General features: G+C 42.0%; 1 protein-coding gene across 1 annotated transcript in view; it reads left to right on the top strand.

Moving 5' to 3' along the window:
- Positions 1-18144, top strand: part of HPCAL1 (hippocalcin like 1) — a 253210-nt gene that overhangs the window by 154109 nt on the left and 80957 nt on the right. The window lies entirely within an intron of this gene.

Raw genomic sequence — 18144 nt, 5'->3', positions numbered from 1 at the left:
TGAACAACACAGTTTAAAAAAGCCCTCAGTATGACCTTCTATCTTCTTTATGACATGGCTCACTCACCTGAAAATAAGATTTTATCTGTTGGTAAAATTAGAAACCTTTGTGTGAAGTCAAATTTATTTCTACAGCAGTTTGTAATGACATTTATTTCATTTGGGATTAAATTCTGCAATTTCCAAATCAGTATCTGTGAATACTGCTAAACCCTATGCAGCAGAGCTGCAATTCTAAGCCCATTACAGACTAAGATAAAATTTCCAAATCAGCTGGAGCTAGGTTTACAACAGGATAGGAACAGGAACAACATACAGATTTTCACCCCAATGTTACTACCAGTTTTAACAATTTGGTCATACAATTATAGCAAAAGAAAGTGTGTATGCAAGTTTGCTTGCAGATGTTGATACTGACATAGAAAACAGAATTCAAAAATTTGAATAAAAATCTTGAGGAAAAGCTGGGGTTAAAAACAGAGGAGAAACTCTGTCCAGCAGTGTGTGACAATCAGACTGATCTTTCATCCCTCAGGATTTCCAGAATCAAGTACTATTTATATTTCTACCTACTGGATGATAAGGAGGAGCAAGCAGTTTTGTGTGCACAGGTAGGGATGAAGCCCAGTTTTCAGTGTGATATCTGACAGTCGCATCCTGGCCCAGTGGATGTCTTATCCTTAGGGAACAGAGGGACCTCATAAAAAGGCTCATGTAGCTGGCACTGATTTGTGGCTTGGACTACAACTTTTCCATTTGTCAAGGCTCTTACAGCATGTTTTCTCTCTCCACTACTTGCTCAACCCTTGTGCTTACAATACTTGAGGAACTAGAATATGTCTGCATTTTTTCTCTTCCTCTGTCAACTTCTGGCTGGGATGAGCCGAAGGGTTCAGGAGTTATTAGAAGGAGACAAGAAGAAAGTGTGGAAGCATTAAGCCTTGTTCCCATAGAAACCTGTGTAAAAAGCATTTTTGTTGTCACATGGCAGGCAGGGAGAGCCAGCTCGCAGCTCCTGAGAGCTCGGCCACAGGCAGGGGAATGTGCAGGTGCTCTCTGATTTGGATCTTCATGTGCTCAGTTCTGTGTGCTGTCAGCAGGGCAAAACCAGGCACCAGGAATACCCCCCTGGTTGTCTTCTTCTGGCTGCTGATCCTGGGTGAGGTGGGGACTGTATTTGGAAAGAGAACTGCATGCCTGCACCAGGAAAGCATGTTTTCAGCACAGCCTGACAGAGAGCCAGGAGAGGCCAAAGAGACCAGGCAGCTGCTGAGATAGGCACTGGATAAGGCAGCTACTGAGATAAGCTTCCAGCTGGATTCAGAGAGAGAGATTTCTCCTTAGGGCTCGGAGGCACTGCACAGGACACACTGCAAACTAAGAGCCTTGATGAGGAGACCAAAGTTTAGCCCAGAGGCTGGGATAGAATCACAGAAACACAGAACTGCCTGGGTTGGAAGATTACACATTTACAATCCCTCCACCATGGGCAAGAATACCTTTCACTGGACCATTTGGTTGCTCTAAGTCCCATCCAACCTGGTATTGAACTCATCCAGGAATGGGGCATCCACAATTTTTCTGGGCAACCTGTTCCAGTGCCTCATCACCTTCACAGTAAAGAATTTCTTCCCAACATCCAACCTAAACCTACTTTCTTTCAATCTGAAGCTATTCCCTCTTGTCCCATCACTGCATGCCCTTGTAAAAAGACCTCTGATTCCCTTGTGGGCCCCCTTTGGATTTTGGAGGGCTGCAATAAGGTCACACCAGGATCTTCTCTTCAGGCTGAACAGTCACAACTCTTTCAGCCTTTCGTTATAGGAGAGGTACTCCATTCCTCTAAACATCTGCCCTGCAAGGTCATGGATGGCAAGGAAAATACTGGCTGACATTTTACCTGAAAGTTGATTTTTGCTACATACAATCTTATTTTGCATGTGAAACAAAGTCTCAGAGGTGACACTCTCTTATTGGCTTTGAGATCCACATTTTGGTTTGTAGTGTTTTGTGGTGAACCAGTGCTTTGGCACTGAAGGGTTTCACTCCACATAGCACTCAACCATAGCATAAAGATGCACAGCAGCAGAGTGTGGCTGCCTTGAGCTGGGAGAGGGAATGGTTCCACTGTGCCTTGGTGGAAAGGACTCTGTTCCTGGCTTACACATTCTGCATGCGTGCCCTGCGGTCATTATGCTCTGTCCCTGGGAATCTGGGGACTTTTCTCATGGTTTATTGAGGTACACCAAGTGGAAGTTGGCCAGAATGAGCAGAGTTTCTAAAAACTCAGGCCAAATTCACATATTTCGTCATTGTGTATTTTGGACAATTATATTTCAGCGTCCAAGTTCTCATGTTGTATCAGGCAGCATGCTGAGCATTATGGAGAGATTTTCTCCCTCTAGGTGCTTCCACATTACTTTCCCATGCCAAGCACAATGTGTCCTAAAACGTCTCAACTTGTTCTGCACACTGAGGGTGTCCTTTGCACTCCTGACCACTGCATGTGCTGGGTCACTGTGCAGAGCAAAAAGGATTATCCATTGAAGATGCAGGTGGTCAGCTCAGTGGACAAGATTCTACATAGATCTGTATGAAGGGTGTTTTCTGAAAAACTTGTGTGGGGTCTTCCCTGAACTATTTAATAACGAGGAAAGAAAGGGAAACAAAGCCCAGACAAAATCGCCATATTTTGGTCTTTCTCCATTGCTTTTGCTGAATATCCATTTCCATGTATTACTAAAACCTTCTGGGACCACATTCTGCTCAGTAAAGCTCCTGGTTTTGCCATCTACAGCAGGATTTCAGCTCTTAAATGTACTGCACTTAATATAAGTTGTCATTCTTGTACAAATCTGAGCTGACATCCCTGTATATGAGTGGTTACCATGGTCATCTCAGGTCCTTTTGAAAATGTTGTTCTTAAAGAACAGAGCAGTTGCAGTCTTGGAAATATGGAAAAGAGATGTAGAAGAATAATAAAATGATAATTGGGAACCATAACAAACCCAGTTCATGGCTTGAGGTGACTCCTGTTTCAATTTTGACAGTGTGATTCTGTTATAAATGTTCCTTTCTCTTTCCTCACTGGGGTGATGTTACATTCTGGTGCTGATCTGAGATGGCAGGGTTGAAATGCCAGGCATTTCTACCCTCCTTACTTGCAATTCTGCATCAAAGAAAATGAAAAGTCTTCCATAAATGTGTATATAGCTGTGGCTGAGGGATGAGCAGTTAGCATTATGTTAAAGGCCTGATAATGCTGAGCCAATTAAAGATAATTCAGGGTATCTAGGTTTTGATTCAGTTACTGCACGCCAATAGCAGTTTTTGCAGAAAGGAATAAATTTTCTTCCTCATATATGTGGTGGGGGGGATTTGAAATTATTTTTAAAACAATTTCTCTAAGCATTGATAATTTTTTCTATCCATGTCAGTTGAATCTGACAGCTGCAGATTTATGTCAGACAAATTCTTTCTTCTTTACATTAAAGTTTTTGTAATATGTTCTGCTGGTGTCTTTGAAATCCTGAGGTTTTTTGTAACCTGCCTAAACTTGAGAAATTGATGAAGATAACCAATTTAAATTTTCTTAGAGAAGAACTGGGTCAAAAGTTTTCACCTAAAATGTGCTGCTCCTTTTTAAACTAATTTTTTCTTTATTAAATTCTCTAAAGCATTGAAATGGAAATCTTCAGACTTCCAGAACGACATTTTAAAGGCACAATGCTTTCTTAATGTCAACAGTTGTTTGTGGGTGTAGCTTGCAGGTTTTAGAAAACTAGCTCACTCTCTTAATGAGAAAATGTCTCCAGTTTCCTCATATAATGAAATGTGAAGCAAATACTGGAGAGGAAATTCTTGCACAAGGAGATGAAGTAAGTCACTTGTGGTTGTGCTATCACTCAGTTGCAGAGCTGGCACGGGTGCTTGGCCCTGGAGGGTCTCACCAATGCAGCTCATTCAGTTCCTAGCTTGAATTGATGGATTTTAACTGTAACTTCCAGCTGGAAAAAAAGTGGTTGGCTGTATCCTGTTGTGCTTCTGGGGATGGTGGCTGCTTGGCAGGGCTGAGGGCAGTGTTGTTCTAATGCAAACTTTGGGGCTGTCATCCTTTGGTGGTTTACAATTTCTGTTCCTGTTAAGGGGTGTGCTGAGTGATCCACGACTGAATGTAGCCACAGAGACCCATCTTATCAGCATTTCTACCCACCAACATCTTTAGTCTTTATTCAGAAATTGGAGCTATTTTAAGAACAGCCTATGAATACGGATTCAATGATGTTGTTGTAATTACTGTACCAGACAAGATGGCTCATTTCAGGAAGGGAAAAGTAGTTACAAATGCAGCATTTCATAAAAAGAGGGTTTAATTAAGTTGAGAGGCAAAATATAATAACAATCTTCTTAATGTAGACATGCTGTATCAAAGATCCTCCGACTCACGGGAAGATTAAACTGGTAAAGGTTTCTACATCAGCATAACTCTTGAATTCAGCACTTGCCAAAATGAATAGGATCATAAAATAGGCAGGTTCTTATATAGCAAACTATGGAAGGTTTACAGGATTTTTAAAAAATTTTAATTTGGATGAAAAAAGTTTTATTCACAGTGAATGGTTTACTAGTGCATGCATTGGTATAATGAGAGATAGAAGATCCCTGAATTAATGAAAATTACCCAGGTTCCACCTCACTTCTTCCCAATAGAGCTAAATCCTGGCCATATCTTTTCATAAATCACATATTCATATGTGCACTGCTCCCACCAAAGCACTGCCAGTCATGGTGTCAACTTCAGTGGCTTTTCCCATGTCCAGTGGGAGTTCTTTAGGGGCTTTCCTGTGATGTTCCACACTGAAAATATCACTGGCTTTCCCAAAGCTCTCCAGCTCCTGTGCCTCCCTGGAGGTGTCTTTACATCCTACCCCAGCTTGTACATGTTGAATTCTTTCCTCTCTCTCTCTGTTTTTATTTATTCTCTATCCTTGGAAAGTGACAGGGCTTCTCTTTGGGACTTGGGATACAAAAATAATCTCAGTGGAAGTAAAATTTTTTTTCTAAATTATTATTCTCCACATAAGCAACAGATTCCTGGTGTTATTTAGAAAGCCAGGCTGTGTTTACTTGATCCCTAGGACGGCCTTTGGAATGAATGGACAGCCTGGGCCAGCTCCTGGGTGTCCCTTCTGCTTCCATGGCATTGTTAAAGCCCCTGGGCTTGGCTGCTCTCCAGCAGATGGGAACATCAGGGAGTAGCACTGGAGCTTCTACCCCAGGAAGGAAAGGGTGAACTTTTCTGGTCAAATAAGCACCAAGTGCCTCTTGTGCTGTGGACTTCTGCTGCCAAGTCTTTAAAACTTTCAACTTAAATCAGAGACTTCATTTCCTATCTTTGACACAGACTTTTTTTCCTAAGTCAGGTAGGTCAATGTCACTAAAGATAACTTTATAAGCCTGACTCCACTTGCAATGAAAATTTCTGGTTAACTTCAGTATGACTTAAGCATTTGGACCTAAATTTTCTCTGTTTATGAGATGTGGATCCTTTGCTTCCCATTGCCACAGCTGGCAAGTGTGTTCTTTTGTGCATGTGAAAAAATTTGTATAATAGGACACTGCTACAGTAATATTATTAATTATTAGTGAAATTCTGGCACAGAATAGTAAATGAGGGTTGCGAATCACTATTTTCTTCAAGAACTTCATTGGGGCTTTAAAGTGGGGAGCAAACCAAGACTACAATGCTATAGGCTAGATTGTCATTTAATGGTAATTTTAATTGTAATGACCCTTTTGGATGAAAGATATTTTGTGAATCAGAATTTGCAATCATTCAGTATTTCAGAGCTACCCTCCTGTTGCTGACTGTCCTTACTGGGAAGAAGCAGGCCTTTTGGAATTCAAATACTTTACAGAGATCACCATTTGCTGGGATGTCCCCACTTTTGTTGGCAATCTATCAAATAGGCTGTCAGTGGGAGTCCAATTCTGCAAGATGAAGAACAGTCAAATCCACTGGCTCCACTGCACCCCATGCTGGTTTTCAGCCAGGTTTGGAGATGGGCTCCCAAACACCCACTCTCAGCCACGGCTGGTGGCAGGGTTGATCATGGCTGCTTTAAATTCTTTCAAAGGTGGGAATGTTTCACTGGCAATGAAACATCCTTCAGGAAGGATGCTGAAGGCTCCTGGACAGGGTCTTGATTCTACAGCACCAGCATTTTCAAAAATATCCCCAGAAAAGCATTTTCTCTACCTGTAATATTTTAGTTGCTTGGGCTCTCTTTTGCTCATCAGGTTTGTTGACAGTGATCAGCATTTTAATAATAATGTAAACATCATCTCTTTTCACTATAGTATGTGCACAGAACTCTTGGGAGATAAATGACCTTTGTCTGGTTAAGGGTTTGGTTTGGTGGATTCTGCCATCTACATATAACTAGGAAATTTCAGGGGGCATTGTCTTGGTCTGGAGCCAGGAAGCAGTTTCCCTGGGCTGGGATTATCTGTCTGCAGGTTTGGGTCAGCTCTCACGGCATGGTCCCACAGACAGGGACTCTTTAGGGCCATCTGGTTTCATGCAAAGGCTTCTCTGAAAGATTCTTTGCTGGGCTACCTGGGAAATCCCTCCTCAGTCTGGCTGCTCTTCAGCTTTCAGAGGTATCATTCAGCTGTGTCATTTCTGGGGCTGGGTATGCCATGAACATCCCTTTCCTGCTCTCCTTGGGGGCCACATACACCAGCTCCCTCACATCCCAACTGTCCTGGGCCCCCCTTTCCCAAACTGCCAGGAAAGCAAGGTCATGGCAAAGAAGGGGGAGGAAATGTTTTTCTTCCCATCTGTCAACCCCCGCATTATTAACATCTGAACTGTGTCCAGTGGTGGACAGTCTAGTTCATCTGAATGGTTTGAGGCAAGTGCTTCTTGTTTTTCAGACCAAAGTGCAGAGATCAGTGCTCAGTGTCTGTTTCCCTGACAGCAGAACACTAATTTTGTGGGGAGGTAAACGCTTGGGAAGATTTAAAACCGGAACCTTTTGGCTCTTGAAGCCTGCTGGATAAACACTGGTTTTGTTCCTGGCAGATGTTCTTAGCACAAGTCTTTAAGAAAGTAGGATGTGAGGCTGGGCTGTCACTGAATGCCTGGGTGGTGCAGGGTGGTGCAATGCACAGGCAGAAGATGGGCTGGAGGAGACATGGCTCTGCCTCTCCACAAAGGGCTTGAGAATTGATGAAACAAAGGGCTAAATAGGAACCTGGTGATATAGTTAATGTTGTGATCGAGTTGTTGAACCAGAAAAAATTGAGAGGCCAGGGTGCTCCTTTTTGTCCCTTACCCTCTCTCCTTGCCATCTTTAGCTGGCCTCTGCTCATCATGCCCTCCTGTCACATCCAGTGAGCAGCTGCAGGCTTTGGCTGCCTTCCCAGCCCTCCTCCACTGCAGCTGGAGACAGCCAGGGCTGCTGCTGGATGAAAACTATCCCACTATCCCAAGAGGCTGGATGAAAACACTTTCATCAATCAAGACTAGGTTATCACATTCTTTAAAAATAATGAGACCTAGATATGAAAGCTCTTCTTGTGTCTCCAGCTGCACTTACACCTCTGCAAATCCTTAAGCAGCAAAGTGTCCCACTGCTTGCTGTGGTAAGGTGTAGAATTAGCTCACTAATTTAAAGATGTAAACCCATGGTAATATTACTGGGTTGTGTTCTAATGGCTAAAAGGTCTTCTTATGTACTGCTGTCCATTTAGGTAATATTAATGCCTGGATAGGTAAAAGGCAGTGTTGGGTTTCTGTTGTTTTAAGTTCCTTCTAAGTTGCTGTCAGTTTGGGAATTTAAATACTGTGTGTGGGTAGAGTTCCAGTCAAGCTGTAGAGGTCCCATTTGGATGCTGAGTATCAGGGTTATTTTCTGATCCATGGAGATACTAAAATGTGCTTTGTGCGAGGGAGGCAGGCAGTGGTCAAGGATACTTGAATCTTTTATGACTTATTTGATAACTAAATCTTTTCTTCCTATTGCAGCAATCAGACTAATATATTCAGTTTTCTGATTACTTTCTGAAATCATTCATCAATTGCAAATGTTTAAGCACCTTCACAGATTTTGTTACCTGCAAAACCAGAATTAAGCATATTAAATAGAAATGAAAAGTAAATATTGCTTGCTTCTCCATTACAAGTATTTCCCATTTAATTTCTGAGATGTCACCAGTATTGGCGTGATGCCAGTATCATACTTAGAGAATGGATTTGCCTGGTAAAACATGAAAAATAAGAGCATAATACAGGTTACAGTTTCAGGCACAAGGAATTGCTCAAATGCATAAACCTGTCTAGGTGATGATCCAGCCCTTCTCAGAAACATGGTTATTTTCAAAGTTATAGAAGAGTGAAGCAAGAGAGTGAGCATGTGGTAACACGTTCACACCTTCTTTCCATCTGCACCTCCCATCTGTCAAGAGGCACAGGTGGTATTTCTCCAGGTTGATGCTCTTCAATGGGCTCCTGTCCTCCTCCACATTTGTGTAACTCTGTTTTTTGCACCCACAGGCTTTTTGTAACCTGTGGCAAGGAGCTCTAGAGATGTTGTGTAATCAGGTATTTTCTGCACTCTCAAAATTTTGTCCAGCTGGAGAGGATTAAATAAAACTGATAGGAGACAGGCTGAGAAATTATCGTCCTGCTTGTCTTCTCACTGTCCCAACTGGACTTTGGAGCTCTCTGTGGTGCCTCTGATCTGTTGTCTCTCACTGGCCTGAGGATGACCAGTCCTGAACCCTCCTTGCCCTGCCCTGTGTCCCTCCCAGCTCATCAATGCTGCTGGAGATGGAGTGCCACACACTGAGACCTGGAGATGCTCTCTGCATGGCCCCAGCACCACAAGGACAATTTCTTTACTGTTCTTTGCTTCTGTCCTTATTTTTATTATCACTGCTTCTAACTGCAACTGTGCTGAATTTTTCTAAACTATCCCATCTATTAACAATATGGAAAAAATAATTCAAAATTCATCTTAAGCAGGATTAGATTTTTTCCATGTGTGTCACTCTATTTTTCCATTAATTACCTGCCAGCTTGCTGCCCAAGTACTGCTCAGTGAGATCCTTCTGAAATTCTTCAATTTTTTTTTAAATTCTAAATAACTCCGTGTCAGCAGCAACATTTTTTGATATCATTATTCAGTCTCTTTACAGCTCATTACATCTATTATAACTTTAGCATCCTTTTCCTGAGTAGTAATGGATTGCTCAGAAACCACTATCATGGAAGTAAAGCAAGAGCTGTTCTTGTCTATTTATTCACATTGAATTTAATTTGCCATTATAGAAAATTATGTTGCTTTAAAAAACAGAAGGAATTTATTTAAACCAGATTTTTAAAAGAAGCAAATAATGAAACACAAGATCTGTTTTGAGATATGAAATTATGATAAGTGTATTAGGGCAGAATTTGTTATAATAGCTGAGAATTTAGGTTGATATAAATTAAATAGACTATTTAAGAATAACATTGCTTATTTTCAAAACTAGAAAAAGTAAGACCATAAAGCTCATAAAAACCCCTCACAAGCATCTAAAACAGGGTGGGTTTTTTTGTCAAAATAAGAAGTTTTACAGCTATTTCATCTCAGCAGGAATTCAGCAGTGGGGGTTTTTTTTCAGCAAGTTCATCTAGTTGAGCTCAAAGCAAAATTAATTGAAAGATGACAAACTGTTTCAAAATAGGAAAAAATGAATGTGACTTTTCTGCATTCTCATAGAAGTGGGATGTGAGGAGAGCAGTTGTAATGGTTTCAATGTCTTGACTGACCCTGTTGTTACTGATGGCCAGTTCAATTAATTTACCATAGACAATGCCTAAATTAATAAATAAGAAACTTTTTGAATAGCAATCATGTCTCATTAAGGATTTAAGGACCATACAACCAAAATAATTGTTGTATGTTTTTTATTTTTAAGTTGCTATTGTGCTTTGTATCTGTATTTTTAGACAAAAAAATCTTGATCCAAATTACCTAGGGAAAAAACCACATGCAAAGAATAAATCTTCAACTTATATTTTAAAACAAGAAATTATGAGCTACAATAAAAATTTGCAAACCAGATAAAGTTTATCCACCAGTCCTCAGATAGTACCTCACATATCTCACTCTTCTAAGTTTTAAAATGTTGTATCCTGGTGAATGCTAGAAAATAAGAATGACTTGTTTTTTAGATTCAAGTAACTCATACAAGATATGAATAAAATTAATTTGTTTCAATCTGCAGCTGACAGAACCTATTGCAACTGATGAAGATTGCAGGTGGTCAGAATCCACCCTTTAGGAGAGAGCTGCTGCCACTGTAGGTGCCCTAATCTCATAATATTCCTTCCAAGTTTCTGAGCAAGATACCACTAGACCCAGAGAGTCACAGACAATATTGGTTTATGGCAATAGGGTAAATAAAGGCAAATGTCTGGGTACCTGAGTATATTCTGGCTAAATCTTGGTGCAATTTAGCAGCTATTCCAGCTAAACTTAGTCATTGATAACAGAGATCTCCTGATTTGGAACAAACCAAGTATTCCCTTCTTGGTAATGGCTCTGACACACTGAACTTGGGCAAGTTTTGATTTTTAGGGACCTTGGTAGTGACATGCAAATGGCCCTCATGCTGCAGCTTCTGCTGGGTGAGGTCTGGCACTAAGAGCTTCCTAAATTTCCATAGGCTCCTCCTGGACTCTTTCAGCACTGATCTGATTCCCAGCCAGAACAAATCCACATAAACCCATTGACTGCAAAGGAGGCCTGGCCTTGTTTATGCACGTGTGTGTTTTACCTCTAATATAACAGAAACGTGGTAATTGTTCATTTTGGTAATTGTTCGTTCTGGTAATGGCTGCTCTTTTTCATCTACCCCCTTTGAAGTATGAATTAACTTTCTTGCTTCTTCTCTGATGAGCTAAACAGGATGGCCTTCCTGGAGGAGGATTCAATCAACATGCAAATATGAGATTATATGGAGACTTGATGACACCTCTGTCTCAACCTTTGGGAACTTAATTCACGAAGCATTGTAAGCAAAATAATTGCTTCTCTTTTGAGTCTGTAATTGCCAACTACACTATATTTGGCATTCAGGGAGAAATTATCACTGTGCTATCAGATAAAAATCTGGAGCTAATGGGAAACACAAAATTTCATGTCAGGGAAATACAAAACAAGGTCATGTAATTTCTGCACATAATTGTGATAATGTAAGGCCTAATTCAGTAAGACCATGAAATTCATCCACTGAACAGAAGTCCTGATCAAACGGGTAATTCTAGGAGTGGATTCCTATTTAAATAACAATAGTGAATAACATTCCTAACTAGATTTAAGTTGGGATAACAAGGCACAGTGGTAAGCATTCAGATAAGACACATTGGATTTGATCATAAGATGCATATGTAGATAATAATTTAAAAGTTTCAGGGAGTCAGGTGACTTGGTTTTGTGACATACAGCTTTTTAAAGCAAAATATAAGGACTGACTGATTAGGGAGATAGTATCTCAATTACTGATTTGAGGCAGAACTTGAGAGCAGATGTGCTCACTCCAGATCAGTGATGTAGTACAATCAGGCAGGTTGCTTTTGACTGTGGTATTTTTGTGGACAGACCAGATCAAGGAGATGGAGCTTCTGTTAAAAAGCAGATTAAACATGTAACACCAAAAAAATACCCCACATTTTAAGCAAAGAAAATGTGACTAGAGCTACACTGTAAAGGAAGGGTCTTTAATGTTGAAATCTCATGTGCTAAACTTGCCAAAGCAAAATACCTGTAATGCTGTTACCAGCTTCAAAACAAGCCTTGTGTTGGTAGTGTTGCCCCCCAAGTTAATGCAGTGCTCCTGCAATTGCTCAGGCAGCAAAACACTGACAAAGCTGATTTTTTTTTAAAGATGAGATGAGGAGGAGAAAAAAAAATATCTCTTAATATAAAACAGGAACAAGAAATGGCATGGGATAAAATAAGAGGTAAGGGCTAGCCTTCTGTGCAGGTTCTGCCTGCTTGGAGCAGCTCGGAAAGGACCGTGTCCTTCCCTGGGGGCAATGCCCACCAGGCAGCAGGAAGGGATAATTGGATAATTGCAGATGCATGAGGATGTGTGAATGAATGTGGGGACAGGTGGAACCACAGCTGCGGTAAGAGCACTGCTGGAAAAAATTCCCATGCCCAGCTCTCCCAGCCTGGCTGCTGGCAGCAGGGAGGGGACAGCTCCTAGCAAAGGCACCAGGCTGGCCACACTGCACATGGCTTGGCCCTTGGGGATGACAAGGTGAAGTGCTTGGCAAGGGTGAATAAAGGTGTCTGTGTGCACATCAAAGGAGACAATCTGCCACAGCAGCTGGGAGCCAGTGACTGGGGCAGCTTGGTGCCCAGTACTGAGCTCACCTGCCTTGGTGCAGAAACATGCTCTGTCTTTCCATGTATGGTGTCCTGATGTGCCATAGCTGCAATCCTTCTGACAGGAGGCAGAAGCACCTCTTTTACTCTGCTTTTATTGCCCCTTGATACAGTCCATGGAAATGAGCATGGCCGTGCCTTGGACTAGGTGAGGGAGTAAGCAAGCTCTGCCACCAATGCTGCCCGTTGAGAGGTAAGATTGTCCCTTAGAGAGAGATTTTCATGGCTATTAGATAGATCTAGTTAGGTTTCCTTGTGCTTACATTTATGAGTATGTTTGAATGAAGAAAAGGCACGCTCCTGTTTCAGGATTCCCTTGCTGCCGGGGCACTGTGTGTCTCTGCCTGCCCCTCAGCCACGTGTTGGTACCTGCTGGGAGCAGCCACAGCCTTGCCCAGCTGAAACTGCAGCTTCTCACACAACAGGACCCCAAGTCAGGGCATCTGGATGCTACCATAGGGTCAACAGCAGCCTATGGGTGGAGGTGGACAACACAAAATTTGGGAAAAAGAGATGTTAATATGGGACATCTGCTGCTGCACTCCTGAATTTCAGAAACCGATATCTTCTGCATACACACACAGCTCTGTAACTGGGATTATTGACAGGACTGACAGTGCTCTCACAGTATTGGAGTGACATTGAAGTAATCTTCATCTCTTTCATTACCAACTCCAGAAATAAAGGATATCTTATGTTGGCATCTGCATTATTTGCAAGATGTTCTCACTATTCATCACAATAATTTTGTTTTTTCCCTCTTTCCTCTTCTCCTCTTCTGTGTATAAATGCAGCATATTATCTAGGTTCCATGATTTTCTTCCTCTTATTGTTTCTCAGAATTGTATTTCCCCATAACACTGCCCATGCAGTCTGATATTGCTTCCTTTCTGAGAGTATTAGATTTCTCAATAGATGAAATATGGACACTATTAGATGGCATTGACTTTTTTAAAGCTGTAAGTAGTGGCTGATAAAATCAGTAACACAGATCATTTTAAGTGACCTTTCATCCTAATAATTCTTTGGCTTTGTCTGATACGGAAATTAATTTTACATAATGTGAGAAGATTTATGTATGGAGTCTTGAAAGAGCATATTTGCTTCTGAGTTACTGAAACTTGCAGCTGTATTTTCTCTTTGAAGTTTGTGTCATTCTTTGTGGTAAATGACTGAAGATGCTCTCTGGCTCTCTGTGTTAGAATTTTGTGCAGTGGCAGATGTGGCTAACGTGCTGTGTAGGTATTGTGGTCACACTGTGAGTTTTATAACTCTGTGAGGGTCTGCAGGAGGCACCTGTGGCTGTCCCTGCTCGGCTGTTTGCAAGGGTTTATTGTCAGAAACAGCAGCACCTCAACCACAGTGATGTCAGTAAGGAAGATGCTGTGAAGGTGGGATGGCAAAGGGGCCTCTGCAGTGCTGGAGTCCTCTCCAAGGCGGTGACAGCAGCTGGAGAAGGCATGTGTGGCTGAGGATGAGTGTGGTGGGATGAAGCTGTGTGCCCAGGGACTGTGCTGTGCAAAGAGATCCAGCAACTTGTGATCTCCAAGGAGAAAGCTTTGCATAAAGAACTGAAAGAAGGTCCAGCACATCTGTAACCCAGAGGTGTTTGGTTTTCTTCATTTACCATAGACAGATGGGTGGACTAGATCCCCAAATCCAGAAAAGCCAGTGCCCAGCCTCCTCTGGAAAGAGCTGCAGGTACTCAGTAAGTGGAAGACAGAGCTCCCACTCTTGTCCAGAGACCATTGTCTCTGTCTGCACATGTGAAAGAGGACTGGGCTGGGAAAAGCATCCTGCGGCATGGGGATTGGGGTGGGAATGGAGCCAGATGCAGAAATTGCTGCTGCTGGAGAGGGACTAATGGCACCTGCTTTATGTGAGCCATGGAGGGGGACAGAGCAGCTGGGGGAAAGCTGTGCTGGTGACAGAGCAGTGATATTGTTAATTCACACTGTGGTAACACTCAGAGGGCAACTTCTGGGTATCTGCTCTGTTGAATGCTGGGTGAACATGCAATTGCCATCAACAAGTGAGGACAAACGTCAGCTTTGCTTTGAGGCAAGAACACCCTTTAAATGAGGGTAAACTAAGGCCATGAAAGGCCCAAATTACTTGAAAACGTCATGTTCTGCAGTATGGTGCAGGGTAATACAGAGAAACACCTTTTGTGGGTAACTGAGCGTGGGATCCTGGAGCTGTTACACATGACCATGGAAGGTCTTCCATCAGCTTCTAACTTAATCTTGCATTTTCTATTTTCAGAAACTGTAACTGGGCATTTTAAAGGGGGTAAAGATGACTGCTAGCACCAAAATTTGACTTTTTTTAACGCCACTTGAGATAAACCTTGTTTAGTGTCTAATCTTTTATTTTACTAAATATGAATATTATTCCTAGTAATTTATATTTCATCACCTTTTCTCTGTGCTTCCAGACTCTTGGAGGAGAAGAATATTTAAATTTTCCCAGCTGTGTGAATTTAGAATTACTAAACAATTTCCATTCTCAACTCCTGTTTTCAGTTGATTCTGCCTTGTCAAATAAGATTGAATCCAAATAATGACATACTATACTTCCTATCCCAGAGGTTGGTGGCTTTGCAAGCTTCAGCAAATTTGATCCATCAAATTTGGAAAAAGCCTGACACAAACCAGTTTAATTTCCTTAAGTCAGAATTTTTGGAGCTCTTTAGCCTGAACTGCAGTGCCTCATTTTGGAGCAGGAAATGAACTCAGTAGGAGAGTTTGATTTGCAACTGGATCAGTTTTCATTTTTCCCTCTCCTCAAATCTGGCCAAGACATAAACCCCTGAAAAGAAAAAAAAAAAAAAAAAATCACTATTTCACTTACACTTGAGATATATGGTGCTGAGGGTGAGTTCTCAGGTGATTTCATCTCTGGACTTAAGGCTTCAGCCCAACATAATCTCAGGAACTCTTCCTCTGTAATCGGGCATGGGAGCCAAGGATGAAGGAATGCCACACTTGCAGTTCAGGCATATGGATGCACAAGGCAAAGCTGTGAAAAGCAGGTGGAGACAGACTAGTGAGTGGGGAACAGATGCAGAGATAGACAGGGTAATCTGGATGGTAGGAATAGGAGCAGGGTAAAAAGCACAGTAAGAAGCTGGGATGTGAAGCAAGAGAAGACAGTGGGGAGGCAGGTGGGTTTGTAATCAATGGAACATATGACCTTCTAAAATCAAATTCAGGATGGGTGAGTTTCTTCAGCATGCTCCCCAACAAATGGACTGGAAATAACATCAATTAAAATGTGAATGTCCTCCTACATAGAAGATGAAGGTTTGCTGTCAGCTCCATGAGCTGAGTTTGAAGGGATTCACAGATCGAAGCAGCCCAGTGGGGTAAGGGCTGCTTTGGGATGGAGCATAGGGGTGATTGAGGTACCTCACACACACAAGAGATGATGGCTGGTGCATCAGAGGGAAGCAGAAAAGCCCTGAGACATTCCAGTACAAGGTCTCCTCAGGCACTGAGTGGGACAAGCCACCACAGAGGAGCACTGCTGCCATATTAAGCAGACGAGTCTCTAGTGATAGCATTTGAACAATACCATCAAAATGCTGGCAGACATGTTTCAGAACACTCTAATATCTTGTATAATATCAGCTAAGGAATGAATTGCTTTTCCAAGCTTCATCAAGAGAACTGGGACAGATTGGCAGAGCACATCATACTGCAGGATGCGTGACACTTTGAAGGAGGGGAGTACAGGAGACAGGATAGACTGAATTTAATACCTTTTGTATTAACCCTGACAGCAGAAAATAGAGCTCTGTGTGTTTCTATGCTAAACCTGAAGTGATCAATTCCCCATATATGCTGAACCCCAGCACTTATTGCCATCTGGTTTAAGGGTCTGCTTTTCTCCTCGAGGGAAGGACTGTGAAGGGTTGACAGCACTTGAGCAGGGTTGATGCTGAGACATAATTAAAGGGCAAGGCAGGTATTAAAATTAGTGGGTAGACACAGGGCACTGATCACAGGAAAGTGACAGTCCTGCAGCTGGAGCACAGACTGAGTGTGATACCTTGGCAGGGAGAAGAAGGGAAAAGCTGGCAAAGAAGTGAGGGATGCAGTGAGTCATGAAGGAAGGAGGATGGGGGGGTGTGGAGTGCTTTGTGCTTCCATTCAGTGCCAGGGAGATGTGAGCAGCAGTATTTCATTTGTAAATGACTGATGCAGGCTTGGTTTGAAGAAGTAGCCTTGAATCTCTGCAAAGTGTTTTTTGGAGCTAACATTTGCAAGAGCAGTACATTTCCAATACGAGATCAGGGCTCTCAAATCCAGCTGAGGAGGCTTTTGTGGAAGGTGATTCACCTTGCAGGGATATCAGGTGCACCCTTGTTGGGGAATGAGGGCCAGGAGACCCCTGAGCAGTTTCAGCAGGCCCCCAGAGCACACTGAGGGGCTGTTGGCTCTCAGACCTTTCTGGAGTGCAGTTATGGCATTCCCATATGGAAGGGACCACTCCTGTGCTGCCAGTTACACCCTGAGTTTGACCACCTTGATGGGATGCAAAACAAACCATCCCATGGTCACTGAATGGTTGTTTGTAGACTGTTAAAAAAAAAAAATGATTTTGTAAGAGCAAACTCAGTTAATTGAATTTACTCATTTGGAAATTTTTCCTGAAGCCTTGTTTGAGATCTGCATGCATTTAGTATATGCATGGCTTGTAAGTGCCAGAAGAAATTGAATATGCAGGTCATGAAACAGACCTTTGGATGGCCTCTCATTTAGGGAAATGAACGGATATTTCAAGCAAGACTGAAAAGTTTCCCTCCAGGGAGAGGCTTTTCTGGCAGAGATTGCCTAAACTGTCCTTTTTGATCACCATATCAGTACAAAGAAGCGTGTTGGGGGTCTTACTTTTAAAACTGGGCAGGTTTTAAAACCCTCAAATACTGGATTTAGCAGAAACACATAATGTAACCATTTAATGTTAACAATATATTAATGTAAATTTCATATTGAGTGCTGCCTCACCTGCACTTGGACTGAGACTAAAACAGAGCAGTTCCTTGGCCCTGTCCCCTTCAGTCTCAGTCTCCAGGCTGGGACCAAGCTCAGGGTTTCCTTTCTGCAGAGTGAAGGGAGAAGTTGGCATGACCAGAGTCCTAGCATGGACCTGGGCAATGTCTTGGTCCCTCTACATGCAACAGAGCCTTACAAATATTGTTGGTACTATTAATAGTTCTCTCAATATGATTATTATTATAACTATGGGCTTTTTTTGCCTTGCAAAGGTCTGCATTAGAGAAACCAGCCTTGAGACACATTTTCAGTGAAGAAGTAATGTGCTCAACATACCCAGAGAATTTAGGATTTGTCCCAAAGTAACACTTTCCTGTAGACAGTTTCCATGGGACATTTTCTTTGAGTACGAATGATCTACCTTGGAAATATGATTCTACAACTTTACTCATGTTCTTCGTATAAGTAAAAGAACATAAATTATGAGCTTTGGAGTCTGAGTCAGGGCACATAGGTAACACTTGAGAGGGTTTGCAAACTGGTTTCCTGCTGGCTGCATCATATTTCTGTAAATGCCATTTTCACTGCTGATACCATCAACATAGGCCTAATGAAGCAACACTGTGTCGAGAGAAGGAAATAAACAGAGAAGGAAAAAAACTTCAGTTTGGAGATGAAATTTACTTTTCTTTCTTCTT

The sequence above is a fragment of the Melozone crissalis genome, unplaced genomic scaffold, assembly GCF_028551555.1.
Source record: "Melozone crissalis strain CALT ecotype California unplaced genomic scaffold, PUWL_Pcris_2 ptg000027l_1, whole genome shotgun sequence".
NCBI classification, from domain to species: domain Eukaryota; kingdom Metazoa; phylum Chordata; class Aves; order Passeriformes; family Passerellidae; genus Melozone; species Melozone crissalis.
Note: the sequence above shows the minus strand (reverse complement) of the source record. Positions and strands in the feature narration are given on the sequence as shown.